Below are 17,732 nucleotides of genomic sequence, written 5' to 3'. Positions count from 1 at the left end.
TAGCATGTGTCAAAAAGTTGAGAGGGCTACGACAAAAACTGGATGCACTTCGTGTACAAAACGGACAATCTCTCTCGAAGTATCAGCGTTTCGAACGAGAACTCATGTCTTACAAAGGGATTTCATTTTTTTGAACTTATTTGAACTCCATACTTTTTGTGTGTTCAAAATGCACCATTCAAAGGCACATCCCAAATTTTCAGCAATTTCTGACTTCATTTGGTATTCTTCGTGCATTTACTTATTCTTTTGAGCTAGTTGACCCTGAAATTGAAAAGCACTACAAATGAACTCTGAAAATGTTGAAACTTGGCATGCTATCATCATTTCACCCACATAGCATGTGTTAAAAAGTTGAGAGGGCTACGACAAAAACTGGATGCACTTCGTGTACAAAACGGACAATCTCTCTCGAAGTATCAGCGTTTCGAACGAGAACTCATCTCTTACAAAGGGTTTCATTTTTTTTAAACTTATTTGAACTCCATACTTTTTGTGTTTTCAAAATGCACCATTCAAAGGCACATCCCAAATTTTCAGCAATTTCTGACTTCATTTGGTATTCTTCGTGCATTTACTTATTTTTTTTGAGCTAGTTGACCCTGAAATTGAAAAGCACTACAAATGAACTCTAAAAATGTTGAAAGTTGGCATGCTATCATCATTTCACCCACATAGCATGTGTTAAAAAGTTGAGAGGGCTACGACAAAAACTGGATGCACTTCGTGTACAAAATGGACAATCTCTCTCGAAGTATCAGCATTTCGAACGAGAACTCATCTCTTACAAAGGGATTTCATTTTTTGAACTTATTTGAACTCCATACTTTTTGTGTGTTCAAAACGCACCGTTCAAAAGCACATCCCAAATTTTCAGCAATTTCTGACTTCATTTGGTAGTCTTCGTGCATTTACTTATTTTTTTGAGCTAGTTGACCCTGAAATTGAAAAGCACTACAAATGAACTCTGAAATGTTGAAAGTTGGCATGCTATCATCATTTCACCCACATAGCGTGTGTTAAAAAGTTGAGAGGGCTACGACAAAAACTTGATGCACTTCGTGTACAAAACGGACAATCTCTCTCGAAGTATCAGCGTTTGAAACGAGAACTCATCTCTTACAAATGGATTTCATTTTTTGAACTTATTTGAACTCCATACTTTTTGTTTGTTCAAAATGCACCATTCAAAGGCACATCCCAAATTTTCAGCAATTTCTGACTTCATTTGGTATTCTTCGTGCATTTACTTATTTTTTTTGAGCTAGTTGACCCTGAAATTGAAAAGCACTACAAATGAACTCTCGAAATGTTGAAAGTTGGCATGCTATCATCATTTCACCCACATAGCATGTGTCAAAAAGTTGAGAGGGCTACAACAAAAACTGGATGCACTTCGTGTACAAAACGGACAATCTCTCTCGAAGTATCAGCGTTTCGAACGAGAACTCATGTCTTACAAAGGGATTTCATTTTTTTGAACTTATTTGAACTCCATACTTTTGTGTGTTCAAAATGCACCATTCAAAGGCACATCCCAAATTTTCAGCAATTTCTGATTTCATTTGGTATTCTTCGTGCATTTACTTATTTTTTTGAGCTAGTTGACCCTGAAATTGAAAAGCACTACAAATGAACTCTGAAAATGTTGAAACTTGGCATGCTATCATCATTTCACCCACATAGCATGTGTTAAAAAGTTGAGAGGGCTACGACAAAAACTGGATGCACTTCGTGTACAAAAGGGACAATCTCTCTCGAAGTACCAGCGTTTCGAACGAGAACTCATCTCTTACAAAGGGATTTCATTTTTTTGAACTTATTTGAACTCCATACTTTTTGTGTGTTCAAAATGCACCATTCAAAGGCACATCCCAAATTTTCAGCAATTTCTGACTTCATTTGGTATTCTTCGTGCATTTACTTATTTTTTTTGAGCTAGTTGACCCTGAAATTGATAAGCACTACAAATGAACTCTGAAAATGTTGAAAGTTGGCATGCTATCATCATTTCACCCACATAGCATGTGTTAAAAAGTTGAGAGGGCTACGACAAAAACTGGATGCACTTCGTGTACAAAACAGACAATCTCTCTCGAAGTATCAGCGTTTCGAACGAGAACTCATCTCTTACAAAGGGATTTCATTTTTTGAACTTATTTGAACTCCATACTTTTTGTGTGTTCAAAACACACCGTTCAAAAGCACATCCCAACTTTTCAGGAATTTCTAACTTCATTAGGTATTCTTCGTGCATTTACTTGTTTTTTTGAGCTAGTTGACCCTGAAATTGAAAAGCACTACAAATGAACTCTGAAATGTTGAAAGTTGGCATGCTATCATCATTTCACCCACATAACATGTGTTAAAAAGTTGAGAGGGCTACGACAAAAACTGGATACACTTCGTGTACAAAACGGACAATCTCTCTCGAAGTATCAGCGTTTGAAACGAGAACTCATCTCTTACAAAGGGATTTCATTTTTTGGACTTATTTGAACTCCATACTTTTTGTTTGTCCAAAATGCACCATTCAAAGGCACATCCCAAATTTTCAGCAATTTCTGACTTCATTTGGTATTCTTCGTGCATTTACTTTTTTTTTTGAGCTAGTTGACCCTGAAATTGAAAAGCACTACTAATGAACTCTGAAAATGTTGAAAGTTGGCATGCTATCATCATTTCACCCACATAGCATGTGTCAAAAAGTTGAGAGGGCTACGACAAAAACTGGATGCACTTCGTGTAAAAAACGGACAATCTCTCTCGAAGTATCAGCGTTTCGAACGAGAACTCATCTCTTACAAAGGGATTTCATATTTTTGAACTTATTTGAACTCCATACTTTTTGTGTGTTCAAAATGCACCATTCAAAGGCACATCCCAAATTTTCAGCAATTTCTGACTTCATTTGGTATTCTTCGTGCATTTACTTATTTTTTTGAGCTAGTTGACCCTAAAATTGAAAAGCACTACAAATGAACTCTGAAAATGTTGAAACCTGGCATGCTATCATCATTTCACCCACATAGAATGTGTTAAAAAGTTGAGAGGGCTACGACAAAAACTGGATGCACTTCGTGTACAAAACGGACAATCTCTCTCGAAGTACCAGCGTTTCGAACGAGAACTCATCTCTTACAAAGGGATTTCATTTTTTTGAACTTATTTGAACTCCATACTTTTTGTGTGTTCAAAATGCACCATTCAAAGGCACATCCCAAATTTTCAGCAATTTCGGACTTCATTTGGTATTCTTCGTGCATTTACTTATTTGTTTTGAGCTAATTGACCCTGAAATTGAAAAGCACTACAAATGAACTCTGAAAATGTTGAAAGTTGGCATGATATCATCATTTCACCCACATAGCATGTGTTAAAAAGTTGAGAGGGCTACGACAAAAACTGGATGCACTTCATGTACAAAACGGACAATCTCTCTCGAAGTATCAGCGTTTCGAACGAGAACTCATCTCTTACAAAGAGATTTCATTTTTTGAACTTATTTGTACTCCATAATTTTTGTTTGTTCAAAATGCACCATTCAAAGGCACATCCCAAATTTTCAGCAATTTCTGACTTCATTTGGTATTCTTCGTGCATTTACTTATTTTTTTGAGCTAGTTGACCCTGAAATTGAAAAGCACTACAAATGAACTCTGAAATGTTGAAAGTTGGCATGCTATCATCATTTCACCCACATAGCGTGTGTTAAAAAGTTGAGAGGGCTACGACAAAAACTTGATGCACTTCGTGTACAAAACGGACAATCTCTCTCGAAGTATCAGCGTTTGAAACGAGAACTCATCTCTTACAAATGGATTTCATTTTTTGAACTTATTTGAACTCCATACTTTTTGTTTGTTCAAAATGCACCATTCAAAGGCACATCCCAAATTTTCAGCAATTTCTGACTTCATTTGGTATTCTTCGTGCATTTACTTATTTTTTTTGAGCTAGTTGACCCTGAAATTGAAAAGCACTACAAATGAACTCTCGAAATGTTGAAAGTTGGCATGCTATCATCATTTCACCCACATAGCATGTGTCAAAAAGTTGAGAGGGCTACAACAAAAACTGGATGCACTTCGTGTACAAAACGGACAATCTCTCTCGAAGTATCAGCGTTTCGAACGAGAACTCATGTCTTACAAAGGGATTTCATTTTTTTGAACTTATTTGAACTCCATACTTTTGTGTGTTCAAAATGCACCATTCAAAGGCACATCCCAAATTTTCAGCAATTTCTGATTTCATTTGGTATTCTTCGTGCATTTACTTATTTTTTTGAGCTAGTTGACCCTGAAATTGAAAAGCACTACAAATGAACTCTGAAAATGTTGAAACTTGGCATGCTATCATCATTTCACCCACATAGCATGTGTTAAAAAGTTGAGAGGGCTACGACAAAAACTGGATGCACTTCGTGTACAAAAGGGACAATCTCTCTCGAAGTACCAGCGTTTCGAACGAGAACTCATCTCTTACAAAGGGATTTCATTTTTTTGAACTTATTTGAACTCCATACTTTTTGTGTGTTCAAAATGCACCATTCAAAGGCACATCCCAAATTTTCAGCAATTTCTGACTTCATTTGGTATTCTTCGTGCATTTACTTATTTTTTTTGAGCTAGTTGACCCTGAAATTGATAAGCACTACAAATGAACTCTGAAAATGTTGAAAGTTGGCATGCTATCATCATTTCACCCACATAGCATGTGTTAAAAAGTTGAGAGGGCTACGACAAAAACTGGATGCACTTCGTGTACAAAACAGACAATCTCTCTCGAAGTATCAGCGTTTCGAACGAGAACTCATCTCTTACAAAGGGATTTCATTTTTTGAACTTATTTGAACTCCATACTTTTTGTGTGTTCAAAACACACCGTTCAAAAGCACATCCCAAATTTTCAGCAATTTCTGACTTCATTAGGTATTCTTCGTGCATTTACTTGTTTTTTTGAGCTAGTTGACCCTGAAATTGAAAAGCACTACAAATGAACTCTGAAATGTTGAAAGTTGGCATGCTATCATCATTTCACCCACATAACATGTGTTAAAAAGTTGAGAGGGCTACGACAAAAACTGGATACACTTCGTGTACAAAACGGACAATCTCTCTCGAAGTATCAGCGTTTGAAAGAGAACTCATCTCTTACAAAGGGATTTCATTTTTTGGACTTATTTGAACTCCATACTTTTTGTTTGTCCAAAATGCACCATTCAAAGGCACATCCCAAATTTTCAGCAATTTCTGACTTCATTTGGTATTCTTCGTGCATTTACTTTTTTTTTTGAGCTAGTTGACCCTGAAATTGAAAAGCACTACTAATGAACTCTGAAAATGTTGAAAGTTGGCATGCTATCATCATTTCACCCACATAGCATGTGTCAAAAAGTTGAGAGGGCTACGACAAAAACTGGATGCACTTCGTGTAAAAAACGGACAATCTCTCTCGAAGTATCAGCGTTTCGAACGAGAACTCATCTCTTACAAAGGGATTTCATATTTTTGAACTTATTTGAACTCCATACTTTTTGTGTGTTCAAAATGCACCATTCAAAGGCACATCCCAAATTTTCAGCAATTTCTGACTTCATTTGGTATTCTTCGTGCATTTACTTATTTTTTTGAGCTAGTTGACCCTAAAATTGAAAAGCACTACAAATGAACTCTGAAAATGTTGAAACCTGGCATGCTATCATCATTTCACCCACATAGAATGTGTTAAAAAGTTGAGAGGGCTACGACAAAAACTGGATGCACTTCGTGTACAAAACGGACAATCTCTCTCGAAGTACCAGCGTTTCGAACGAGAACTCATCTCTTACAAAGGGATTTCATTTTTTTGAACTTATTTGAACTCCATACTTTTTGTGTGTTCAAAATGCACCATTCAAAGGCACATCCCAAATTTTCAGCAATTTCGGACTTCATTTGGTATTCTTCGTGCATTTACTTATTTGTTTTGAGCTAATTGACCCTGAAATTGAAAAGCACTACAAATGAACTCTGAAAATGTTGAAAGTTGGCATGATATCATCATTTCACCCACATAGCATGTGTTAAAAAGTTGAGAGGGCTACGACAAAAACTGGATGCACTTCATGTACAAAACGGACAATCTCTCTCGAAGTATCAGCGTTTCGAACGAGAACTCATCTCTTACAAAGAGATTTCATTTTTTGAACTTATTTGTACTCCATAATTTTTGTTTGTTCAAAATGCACCATTCAAAGGCACATCCCAAATTTTCAGCAATTTCTGACTTCATTTGGTATTCTTCGTGCATTTACTTATTTTTTTTGAGCTAGTTGACCCTGAAATTGAAAAGCACTACAAATGAACTCTGAAAATGTTGAAAGTTGGCATGCTATCATCATTTCACCCACATAGCATGTGTTTAGACGTTGAGAGGGCTACGACAAAAACTGGATGCACTTCGTGTACAAAACGGACAATCTCTCTCGAAGTATCGGCGTTTCGAACGAGAACTCATCGCTTACAAAGGGATTTCATTTTTTTGAACTTATTTGAACTCCATACTTTTTGTGTGTTCAGAATGCACCATTCAAAGGCACATCCCAAATTTTCAGCAATTTCTGACTTCATTTGGTATTCTTCGTGCATTTACTTATTTTTTTGAGCTAGTTGACCCTAAAATTGAAAAGCACTACAAATGAACTCTGAAAATGTTGAAACTTGGCATGCTATCATCATTTCACCCACATAGCATGTGTTAAAAAGTTGAGAGGGCCACGACAAAAACTGGATGCACTTCGTGTATAAAACGGACAATCTCTCTCGAACTATGAGCGTTTCGAACGAGAACTCATCTCTTACAGAGGGATTTCATTTTTTTGAACTTATTTGAACTCCATACTTTTTGTGTGTTCAAAACGCACCGTTCAAAAGCACATCCCAAATTTTCAGCAATTTCTGACTTCATTTGGTATTCTTCGTGCATTTACTTATTTTTTTGAGCTAGTTGACCCTGAAATTGAAAAGCACGACAAATCAACTCTGAAATGTTGAAAGTTGGCTTGCTATCATCATTTCATACACATAGCATGTGTTAAAGAGTTGAGAGGGCTACGACAAAAACTGGATGCACTTCGTGTACAAAACGGACAATCTCTCTCGAAGTATCAGCGTTTCGAACGAGAACTCATCTCTTACAAAGGGATTTCATTTTTTGAACTTATTTGAACTCCATACTTTTTGTTTGTTCAAAATGCACCATTCAAAGGCACATCCCAAATTTTCAATAATTTCTGACTTCATTTGGTATTCTTAGTGCATTTACTTATTTTTTTTTTGAGCTAGTTGACCCTGAAATTGAAAAGCACTACAAATGAACTCTTAAAATGTTGAAACTTCGCATGCTATCATCATTTCACCCACATAGCATGTGTTAAAAAGTTGAGAGGGCTACGACAAAAACTGGATGCACTTCGTGTACAAAACGGACAATCTCTCTCGAAGTACCACCGTTTCGAACAAGAACTCATCTCTTACAAAGGGATTTCATTTTTTGAACTTATTTCAACTCCATACTTTTTGTGTGTTAAAAATGCACCATTCAACGACACATCCCAAATTTTCAGCAATTTCTGACTTCATTTGGTATTCTTCGTGCGTTTACTTTTTTTTGAGCTAGTTGACCCTGAAATTGAAAAGCACTACAAATGAACTCTGAAAATGTTGAAAGTTGGCATGCTATCATCATTTCACCCACATAGCATGTGTTAAAATGTTGAGAGGGCTACGACAAAAACTGGATGCACTTCGTGTACAAAACGGACAATCTCTTTCGAAGTATCAGCATTTCGAACGACAACTCATCTCTTACAAAGGGATTTCATTTTTTTGAACTTATTTGAACTCCATACTTTTTGTGTGTTCAAAATGCACCATTCAAAGGCACATCCAAAATTCTCAGCAATTTCTGATTTCATTTGGTATTCTTCGTGCATTCACTTATTTTTTTTGAGCTAGTTGACCCTGAAATTGAAAAGCACTACAAATGAACTCTGAAAATGTTGAAAGTTGGCATGCTATCATCATTTCACCCACATAGCATGTGTTAAAAAGTTGAGAGGGCTACGACAAAAACTGGATGCACTTCGTGTACAAAACGGACAATCTCTCTGGAAATATCAGCGTTTCGAACGAGAACTCATCTCTTACAAAGGGATTTCATTTTTTTGAACTTATTTGAACTCCATACTTTTTGTGTGTTCAAAATGCACCGTTCAAAGGAACATCCCAAATTTTCAACAATTTCTGACTTCATTTGGTATTCTTCGTGCATTTACTTAATTTTTTTGAGCTAGTTGACCCTGAAATTGAAAATCACTACAAATGAACTCTGAAAATGTTGAAAGTTGGCATGCTATCATCATTTCACCCACATAGCATGTGTTAAAAAGTTGAGAGGGCTACGACAAAAACCGGATGCACTTCGTGTACAAAACGGACAATCTTTCTCGAAGTATCAGCGTTTCCAACGAGAACTCATCACTTACAAAGGGATTCAATTATTTGAACTCCATACTTTTTGTGTGTTCAAAACCCACTGTTCAATGGGACATCCCAAATTTTCAGCAATTTCTGACTTCATTTGGTATTCTTCGTGCATTTACTTATTTTTTTGAGCTAGTTGACCCTGAAATAGAAAAGCACTACAAATGAACTCTGGAAATGTTGAAAGTTGGCATGCTATCATAATTTCACCCACATAGCATGTGTTGAAAATTTGAGAGGGCTACGAGAAAAACTGGATGCACTTCGTGTACAAAACAGACAATCTCCCTCGAAGTATCAGCGTTTCGAACGAGAACTCATCTCTTACAAAGGGATTTCATTTTTTTGAACTTATTTGAACTCCATACTTTTTGTGTGTTCAAAACGCACCGTTCAAAGGCACATCCCAAATTTTCAGCAATTTCTGACTTCATTTGGTATTCTTCGTGCATTTACTTAATTTTTTGAGCTAGTTGACCCTGAAATTGAAAAGCACTACAAATGAACTCTGAAAATGTTGAAAGTTGGCATGCTATCATCATTTCACCCACATAGCATGTGTTATAAAGTTGAGAGGGCTACGACAAAAACTGGATGCACTTCGTGTACAAAACGGACAATCTCTCTCGAAGTATCAGCGTTTCGAACGAGAACTCATCTCTTACAAAGAGATTTCATTTTTTGAACTTATTTGTACTCCATACTTTTTGTTTGTTCAAAATGCACTATTCAAAGGCACATCCCAAATTTTCAGCAATTTCTGAATTCATTTGGTATTCTTCGTGCATTTACTTATTTTTTTTGAGCTAGTTGACCCTGAAATTGAAAAGCACTACAAATGAACTCTGAAAATGTTGAAAGTTGGCATGCTATCATCGTTTCACCCACATAGCATGTGTTTAGACGTTGAGAGGGCTACGACAAAAACTGGATGCACTTCGTGTACAAAACGGACAATCTCTCTCGAAGTATCAGCGTTTCGAACGAGAACTCATCTCTTACAAAGGGATTTCATTTTTTTGAACTTATTTGAACTCCATACTTTTTGTGTGTTCAAAATGCACCATTCAAAGGCACATCGCAAATTTTCAGCAATTTCTGACTTCATTTGGTATTCTTCGTGCATTTGCTTATTTTTTTGAGCTAGTTGACCCTGAAATTGAAAAGCACTACAAATGAACTCTGAAAATGTTGAAACTTGGCATGCTATCATCCTTTCACCCACATAGCATGTGTTAAAAAGTTGAGAGGGCTACGACAAAAACTGGATGCACTTCGTGTACAAAACGGACAATCTCTCTCGAACTATCAGCGTTTCGAACGAGAACTCATCTCTTACAGAGGGATTTCATTTTTTTGAACTTATTTGAACTCCATACTTTTTGTGTGTTCAAAACGCACCGTTCAAAAGCACATCCCAAATTTTCAGCAATTTCTGACTTCATTTGGTATTCCTCGTGCATTTACTTATTTTTTTAAGCTAGTTGACCCTGAAATTGAAAAGCACGACAAATAAACTCTGAAATGTTGAAAGTTGGCATGCTATCATCATTTCACCCACATAGCATGCGTTAAAAAGTTGAGAGGGCTACGACAAAAACTGGATGCAGTTCGTGTACAAAACGGACAATCTCTCTCGAAGTATCAGCGTTTCGAACGAGAACTCATCTCTTACAAAGGGATTTCATTTTTTGAACTTATTTGAACTCCATACTTTTTGTTTGTTCAAAATGCACCATTCAAAGGCACATCCCAAATTTTCAATAATTTCTGACTTCATTTGGTATTCTTAGTGCATTTACTTATTTTTTTTGAGCTAGTTGACCCTAAAATTGAAAAGCACTACAAATGAACTCTTAAAATGTTGAAACTTCGCATGCTATCATCATTTCACCCACATAGCATGTGTTAAAAAGTTGAGAGGGCTACGACAAAAACTGGATGCACTTCGTGTACAAAACGGACAATCTCTCTCGAAGTACCAGCGTTTCGAATGAGAACTCATCTCTTACAAAGGGATTTCATTTTTTGAACTTATTTCAACTCCATACTTTTTGTGTGTTAAAAATGCACCATTCAAAGACACATCCCAAATTTTCAGCAATTTCTGACTTCATTTGGTATTCTTCGTGCGTTTACTTTTTTTTGAGCTAGTTGACCCTGAAATTGAAAAGCACTACAAATGAACTCTGAAAATGTTGAAAGTTGGCATGCTATCATCATTTCACCCACATAGCATGTGTTAAAATGTTGAGAGGGCTACGACAAAAACTGGATGCACTTCGTGTACAAAACGGACAATCTCTTTCGAAGTATCAGCGTTTCGAACGACAACTCATCTCTTACAAAGGGATTTCATTTTTTTGAACTTATTTGAACTCCATACGTTTTGTGTGTTCAAATAGCACCATTCAAAGGCACATCCAAAATTCTCAGCAATTTCTGACTTCATTTGGTATTCTTCGTGCATTCACTTATTTTTTTGAGCTAGTTGACCCTGAAATTGAAAAGCACTACAAATGAACTCTGAAAATGTTGAAAGTTGGCATGCTATCATCATTTCACCCACATAGCATGTGTTAAAAAGTTGAGAGGGCTACGACAAAAACTGGATGCACTTCGTGTACAAAACGGACAATCTCTCTCGAAATATCTGCGTTTCGAACGAGAACTCATCTCTTACAAAGGGATTTCATTTTTTTGAACTTATTTGAACTCCATACTTTTTGTGTGTTCAAAATGCACCGTTCAAAGGCACATCCCAAATTTTCAGCAATTTCTGACTTCATTTGGTATTCTTCGTGCATTTACTTATTTTTCTGAGCTAGTTGACCCTGAGATTGAAAAGCACTACAAATGAACTCTGAAAATGTTGAAACTTGGCATGCTATCATCATTTCACCCACATAGCATGTGTTAAAAAGTTGAGAGGGCTACGACAAAAACTGGATGCACTTCGTGTACAAAACGGACAATCTCTCTCGAACTATCAGCGTTTCGAACGAGAACTCATCTCTTACAGAGGGATTTCATTTTTTTGAACTTATTTGAACTCCATACTTTTTCTGTGTTCAAAACGCACCGTTGAAATGCACATCCCAAATTTTCAGCAATTTCTGACTTCATTTGGTATTCTTCGTGCATTTACTTATTTTTTTGAGCTAGTTGACCCTGAAATTGAAAAGCACTACGAATGAACTCTGAAAATGTTGAAGGTTGGCATGCTATCATCATTTCACCCACATAGCATGTGTTAAAATGTTGAGAGGGCTACGACAAAAACTGGATGCACTTCGTGTACAAAACGGACAATCTCTCTCGAAGTATCAGCGTTTCGAACGAGAACTCATCTCTTACAAAGGGATTTCATTTTTTTGAACTTATTTGAACTCCATACTTTTTGTGTGTTCAAAATGCACCATTCAAAGGCACATCCAAAATTTTCAGCAATTTCTGACTTCATTTGGTATGCTTCGTGCATTTACTTTTTTTTTTGAGCTAGTTGACCCTGAAATTGAAAAGCACTACAAATGAACTCGGAAAATGTTGAAAGTTGGCATGCTATCATCATTTCACCCACATAGCATGTGTTAAAAAGTTGAGAGGGCTACGACAAAAACTGGATGCACTTCGTGTACAAAACGGACAATCTCTCTCGAAATATTAGCGTTTCGAACGAGAACTCATCTCTTACAAAGGGATTTCATTTTTTTGAACTTATTTGAACTCCATACTTTTTGTGTGTTCAAAATGCACCATTCAAAGGAACATCCCAAATTTTCAACAATTTCTGACTTCATTTGGTATTCTTCGTGCATTTACTTAATTTTTTTGAGCTAGTTGACCCTGAAATTGAAAAGCACTACAAATGAACTCTGAAAATGTTGAAAGTTGGCATGCTATCATTATTTTCACCCACATAGCATGTGTTAAAAAGTTGAGAGGGCTACGACAAAAACTGGATGCACTTCGTGTACAAAATGGACAATCTCTCTCGAAGTATCAGCGTTTCGAACGAGAACTCATCTCTTACAAAGGGATTTCATTTTTTTTGAACTTATTTGAACTCCATACTTTTTGTGTGTTCAAAATGCACCATTCAATGGCACATCCCAAATTTTCAGCAATTTCTGACTTCATTTGGTATTCTTCATGCATTTACTTATTCTTTTTGAGCTAGTTGACCCTGAAATTGAAAAGCACTACAAATGAACTCTGAAAATGTTGAAAGTTGGCATGCTATCATCATTTCACCCCCATAGCATGTGTTAAAAAGTTGAGAGCGCTACGACAAAAACTGGATGCACTTCGTGTACAAAACGGACAATCTCTCTCGAAGTATCTGCATTTCGAACGAGAACTCATCTCTTACAAAGGGATTTCATTTTTTTGAACTTATTTGAACTGCATACTTTTTGTGTGTTCAAAATGCACCATTCAAAGGCACATCCCAGATTTTCAGCAATTTCTGACTTCATTTGGTATTCTTCGTGCGTTTACTTTTTTTTTGAGCTAGTTGACCCTGAAATTGAAAAGCACTACAAATGAACTCTGAAAATGTTGAAAGTTGGCATGCTATCATCATCTCACCCACATAGCATGTGTTAAAAGTTGAGAGGGCTACGACAAAAACTGGATGCACTTCGTGTACAAAACGGACAATCTCTCTCGAAGTAGAAGCGACCCCCACAATAAGAGACGACATTCTACTTCTCTCATATATGGTGGACACTAGCTCACCTGATTTTTCAACCGTCAATGATGGTCGCTACTCCTACTTCCCCTAGTGCATAACCAATATCTAGCACAAGGAGAAGAAGGAGAAACGACCCCCCACAGCAACAGTCGACATTCTTCTTCTCTCATGTATGGTGGACACTCCCTCACCTGATTTTTCTACCGTCGATGATGGTCGATACTCCTTCTTCCCCTAGTGCATAAAAAATATCTAGCACAAAGAGAAGGAGAAGCAACCCCCACAACAACAGTCGGCATTCTTCTTCTCTCATGTATGGTGGACACTTCTTTTTGTATATATATGTGGTCGAAATGCATGATACCATGAAGTTAGAAAGGGCTAAACCATTCAAAAGTAGCAAATGAAGTTAGAAAGGGCTAAACCATTAAAATTTGGAAACTATAATGGCACAAACAGAAACTAGACATATATAAGTTGGTCCAAGCAGTACGTGATACTAGTCCAAACAGTACATAATAATAGCTACCGTAGATATATATACAAGTGTTCGACGTTGAGAACACTACTCGTCTGAATCTTCTAAATCAGAATGTCCACCTTCCTCGAGGTGACGCTGGCCATAGTTGACAACTCGGATCTTGCGGTACAACTCTTATGAAACGTATGCATGTTTTGCTTCATACTCAATGTTGATAGGATCAAGTGGGCCCTTCTCCCAAAGTTTGTGCTGAGACTTTGGGAAACTGGTCTTCATATCAGCATATTCCTCGTCGATCAAGGCAGCTGCCATATGAGCCATTGAAGTCCTGACATGTCGAAGCCTGAATACCGTTTGGAGATCAATGAGGCAACCATTTGGTATCTCAATACCGAAGCTGTGCCTCATCTTCAGCTTGTCGTTCCTTATGTCAACGGTAGCAAAAGTGATGCCGCTGCAAAGGAAGTCCATGAGTTCTGGACAATGCTTGTCACTTCTGCAACAGAAACAAATTAAAATGGAACAAATGTTACATACTGCTGCAATAAGGAAACATGTTTCACTACAATTAAAGAGAAAATTATCTTTAGGATTCAAATAGAACATATGCAATGGAACCTAGAGAGATCACTATAGCTATCCAATGGAACCTAGAGAGATCACTAGCTATATGCAATTTTCATGACTATGACCTATCATATTGCTATCCAATGGAACCTAGAGAGATCACTAGCTATATGCAATTTTCATAACCTTGGATCAAAGAACACCGCATAAAATTGTATCACTACAACTATGATTTCAATGGAACATATTGAACCAATCATATTTTTCAGATTGTGGAACACTATTCCAATCAGATTGTGTTCCCTTCAACTAATCAAAATTGTTTCACTACAACTATTTGAAGCGAACCAACTATGATTCTAATGGAACATATTAAACACTAGTGTATTCTAATACGATTTTTCAGATTATGGAACACTATTCCAATCAGATTGTGTTCCCCTTCAACTAATCAAAATTGTTTCACTACAACTATTTGAAGGGAACCAACTATGATTCCAATGGAACATATTAAACACTAGTTGATTCTAATACGATTTTTCAGATTATGGAACACTATTCCAATTAGATTGTGTTCCCCTTCAACTAATCAAAATTGTTTCATTACAACTATTTGAAGGGAACCAACTATGATTCCAATGGAACATATTAACCACTAGTTGATTCTAATACGATTTTTCAGATTATGGAACACTATTCCAATTAGATTGTGTTCCCCTTCAACTAATCAAAATTGTTTCACTACACTATTTGAAGGGAACCAACTATGATTGAAACAAATAAACTTACAATGTCATTATCTTGGATCAAAGAAAGGCTCAAAACTTACCTCGCCCATTGGAAGATCAAGACATGGCGTGCGAAGCATAGTTGGATGACGGCAACACCGCGTTGATCGGCCGTGTACTCCAGATCAAGCCCCAAGAACTTCTCATGATCCATTGCGACGTCAAGCCATTTTTCGTCAACTGTTCAAGAAAAAACGACACCTCCCTGCTCTCATTCGTGTACACGACATCGAGCATGGTCGTGCCATGTGCGAGCACCTTTTGAAAGCTAGTTGGCATGGTGGAAGAAGAGAAGGGAAGAAGAGAGGAGAAGAACAGAGAGGGAGAGCGAGAGAGAAGAAGAAACAGAGAAATGGCGACTGTGTGCTTCGGTTCGTGCTTTTCATCGCCCGAAACAACGTGGGATGCAAACCGTTTGGGCCTTTAGTCCCTGGTTGAGCCACCAACCGGGACTAAAGAGGTATACCAACGGTTGCCACCACTACGGCAGGCCACGTTTTAGGCCTTTAGTCCCAGTTTGAGCCACCAACCGGGACTAAAGGGGGATACGAACGGTTGCCACCACCACTGCCCATCGCGTATGTCGGGACCCCGATCCTAAGTCATAAGAACTGAGCCTGTAACACATCACATCACTTTGCGGCCTCACGCACGGTAAACTCCACGGCTGCCACCTTACCTTGGCCGGGACCGTTTGCGTCTTTTGGTTCACGTATATGAATATGTTGCTAGCGTTTAAAAGACAAAGAACCCGGGTCGACATGACTAGTTATAAACCCAAGCGGTACATTCGTACAGGGATAGGCATACATAACCCAGCAAGGCAGGTGTCGGTCATCAGCGTGTGTAGACAAGTCGTAGCAAGCTACAAGGACTCCATTACACCGCGTGACATTTCCCCGAGGGGACAGACACAGCAGCAAAGAAGGATACATGCCGGTCAATAATGTGTTTCGAGCAGTAGCAAGCTACCAAGGCCCGATGGAATCACAAAGAGGCATTTCCCTGTAAAGGGTACTACTAAAGGCAAACAACTAGGTGTCGAATCCCACACATATAGTGCATTTCAAACATACACACATTATGCACGATATGTGTAGATACAACATGGCATCACAACATAACTCTATGACTCAAGCATTTATTAAAGACTCATAAGAGTCAACATAGTATGATATTACAAACAGGGGTCTCGTGACCCGACACTCAAGTCATACAAACCACAAGCGGAAGCAAATCATGTCTGGGTATAGACATCTACTAAAAGTGGCTGGAAGAGCTTGAAAAGCTACTACGACCCTACCAAAGGAGCCAGACCTCTGTCTGGGATTCCCAAGCTATTCCGGTCAACATCGAACACATCCCATAGAACCTTTTAATGAGTCTATGTCTTCTCTGCAAAACATAAATAAAGCAACCGTGAGTACAAAGGTACTCAGCAAGTCTTACATCAGAACTATCTACATATGCATCATGTTTCAATGAAAGGATTGCGGGGTTTTGTTGCAGCAAGCCAGCTTTGACTCTTGGCTAACCTGTACTACGACTACAAGTTCTTTCTTTGAGGTGGGATAACGCACACGAGTCCACATATTCACCAATTCAATACACCACTATGGATCCACTCTTGTCTCCCTACGAGAAGGCGTTCCATAGCACTCACACTTTTCTTGCATGTTTTAAAGTATCCATTTAAGTTGTCTATGTACCATGTAATGTTTCCAAGTAGTCCATATCCAAGGACGCGGCTATTCGAACAGATTGAATCACCCTGCATGGGTATACTTCTTCACACACGCTCCCACCACTTATCACCATATGCACGTCATGCATCTCGGCAACCTTCAAGCGGAAGCACTGGCGTGGGTGTCGGCCATGACCGTTAACCACACAAGACCCTAGTCCAGGTTTATCGCCTATTTGAGACTGAACCCGTAAGGAAGTCCGGCCGAGGTTTCCTCTACGGCCGCAAACGATGCGCGCAGGGTTCCCAAGCCCACCATCCGGGTGCCACTTGGTACACCGTGCCACTGTGTATCTACCGCAGAGAAGCCTACCCCATCGGACAGAGCTAAACGCGGCCGCCAACACTTTTCCTACAAACACCAGGAACTAATTGCAACTCCTGGACAGAGATCTAGGCGATTAATAAGACGAGAGGGTCAATTAAGTATCCCAATGTGTGGTAGTATCTTGTCTTTGATAACACACAGAGAACTCGGTTGTTAAGGACGGTCCCAATGAGACAACCCACCATGTACTCCTACATGGCCTCTCATCGCTACCTTTACCAAATCAGATTCACACCTTTACTCTCACACTGTAGGACATGAACACAACCATTCCGATACATCATTCAGATGGATCAGACCCGACACGACTCTAAGCATAGCAGGCATTGTAACAAGCATGGATGAGTAAGCGCAACAAGGCTCAAGCAGTTGCTACTCATGCTAAGTGGTTTCAACTATTTACAGTGACAAAATCAGGTCATGCAAAGGAATGGGTTCAACTACCGATAACATGTACAGTTGAATCGTGTTTGTCTTGATGCAGTAAAAGAGAGCAGAAGCGAGAGAGTGGGTTTATTTAAATATGCTCAAGGGGGTTTGCTTGCCTGACAGTTCTGAAGATAGCAATGAGTCTTCATCAATGTCAACAATCACATCGTC

This window comes from Hordeum vulgare, chromosome 2H, assembly GCF_904849725.1.
Source record: "Hordeum vulgare subsp. vulgare chromosome 2H, MorexV3_pseudomolecules_assembly, whole genome shotgun sequence".
NCBI lineage: Eukaryota > Viridiplantae > Streptophyta > Magnoliopsida > Poales > Poaceae > Hordeum > Hordeum vulgare.
The sequence above is the reverse complement of the archived record's forward strand: the minus strand, read 5'-3'. Positions refer to the sequence as shown.